The sequence below is a fragment of the Megalobrama amblycephala genome, linkage group LG3, assembly GCF_018812025.1.
Source record: "Megalobrama amblycephala isolate DHTTF-2021 linkage group LG3, ASM1881202v1, whole genome shotgun sequence".
NCBI classification, from domain to species: domain Eukaryota; kingdom Metazoa; phylum Chordata; class Actinopteri; order Cypriniformes; family Xenocyprididae; genus Megalobrama; species Megalobrama amblycephala.
In genome coordinates, this window is record NC_063046.1 from 22,119,199 (window position 1) to 22,121,334 (window position 2,136).

A 2,136-nucleotide genomic window follows, 5' to 3' on the forward strand; every position below is an offset into this window, starting at 1 on the left:
TTTGTTACGAAAACCCAAAATCGAGATCTTTTGAATATGTTGTTAATTTCTTTATTTTATATGCAAAAATGTTCATTCACAAGCAAAAGTGGCATAAATCTCCTTTATGTTTTCCTCTTTTTCTTGTTGAAATAGCTCTAGTTTCATCCCTCAGGGTTATAAATAACAAAAAATAAATAAAATAAAATAAATACATTTTTATGCATTATGATGATGTATTCAAAGATATTTAACCTCATCAGCATGCTTTTTGTCTGTGTATATAATCTCAAACTATGATGTATACAAACCCATATTTATGTTGTTGTTTTTTTGGTCATTATTATTGTTCATTGTTAAAGATACAACCATGGTATTTTCCCTGATCTTGTATGTAATTATAGGTCCTGCAATAAAAATAAAGATATGAGCAACAGGTGCACTAACACCTCACAGCACCAGTAACTCGACAACCCTACCTAGTACAGTTTTTCTCAGTGTTAGCAATGTTTGCACAAAGAAGACGTCAGGCAGCTGCTCGAAGATCTCGCCTTTGGAGAAGACTGATTTTATACTCAAAAAATGTAAGTATCACTACTTAAAAATTAAGATTACCCCAGAATGAATTGCATTGCTAGCCCACCCCAACACTTACAATAATAATGATAAATGCTGACCAAAGCTTAATTATATTACTTTTCGTTTTACTTCTTTAGTAAAACAAGCAAAATGTAATGTTTTGTAATATGACATAGCTATGCATGAATACACACTAGACAAATACAGCCGACGTGAATACATCACCATTTACAGTCAAGCAATGAAATAATGCATTAATTAATAAAATATATACATTTACTGATAATAATAGCAAAATAAAAAAAGTAAAAGAATTAATAAAAGTAACATGACAATAAATAAATGCATATACAAGTAAATAACACATGAAACAAAGCTTTATTCAAACTTTTAACAATCACGTATTTGCAGGCAGTGAACCCCACATCCCACTGCCATCTCAACACAGCTGTGCCAATTCTGCAGCTGACCACCTTGAACACCTTCGCCTGTCTTTGCCATCCATAATATCCCTCATTGCTGCTCTTCTCAATGGGGACATCGTTGAACCAGAGGATGAAGAAGACCATGATGATGGACCCCTGAACCCCACAACCTTGAAGCAAGAGTGGGAGAAGATGTGCGGGACAATCTGGCTGCGGCTGTGTCTGCTCCAAACATTTGCATGCTCTCCATAAGCAAGACTACCTGTAAAACATTTAAACAGATTAAAACATTACATGCAAATTTTTGGTGTAGTTTTGTTACTTTTGTGATGTGGTGGGCTAAACCACTGAACTGGTAAGCAGAAGGTTGCTGGTTCGATCTCCGCAGCCGTCACCACCAGTGTGTCCTTGAGCAAGACACTTTACTCCAGGTTTCTCCACATTGATCATCCCTGTAATAAGAGCACTGTAAGTCACTTTGGATAAAATCATCTGCCAATGCACAAATACAAATTTGATTTTTATAAATTATTTTTTGTTAGTGTCTGGGGCACAAACGCTAATTAAAGCTGCCTATTTCTTAAAGTTTACTTTTTCAAGGTACTACTATAATATAAATGCATACATACATTTCATTCAATTTCTATTTGGGGGCATAAAGGGTTAGTTCACTCAAACATATAAATTCAGTCATTATTTACTCGCCTTCATGCTCTTCAATCCCTGTGTTCATTTTTTTTTTTCTTTTTTCTTACAAAAGGTGATTTTGGTCAAGTTTGTTCTGCTGGTTTCTGTATATATATCAGTCAATGGATCCTGACTTCCAGAAGCTTCATGACATTACTTGATGATGCTTTTGAAGCTTCTGAAAGTCAGGCTCCATTGTATGAACTGAAACCAGTAGAACAAACTTGACCAAAATCACATCCTCAATGTCTTTTGGTCTTTGTCCTAGATACTTTCGCTGGATCAATACTCACTGAGGATGAAGAGACCACAGCAACATCTGGTCTAGATGAGGCAATAAGGGCAGGGGGAGTGATGGAGGGTCTCATCCATGGCACTACACAATTTCCAGGATGCTGCTGTGGCTCTCCATCTTCAATGCTCACACCAATCTGTGGACATTTCAGATCCTACAAAAATGCACAAA

General features: G+C 35.9%; 1 long non-coding RNA gene across 1 annotated transcript; it reads right to left on the reverse strand.

Moving 5' to 3' along the window:
* Window positions 1-322: 322 nt before the first annotated feature.
* Window positions 323-1,419, reverse strand: LOC125264127. Its single transcript, XR_007183989.1, has 2 exons — window positions 1,337-1,419; window positions 323-1,245 (listed from the first exon to the last, which is right to left on the reverse strand). It is a non-coding gene; the product is annotated as an uncharacterized LOC125264127 (long non-coding RNA).
* Between the last annotated feature and the right edge of the window lie 717 nt (window positions 1,420-2,136).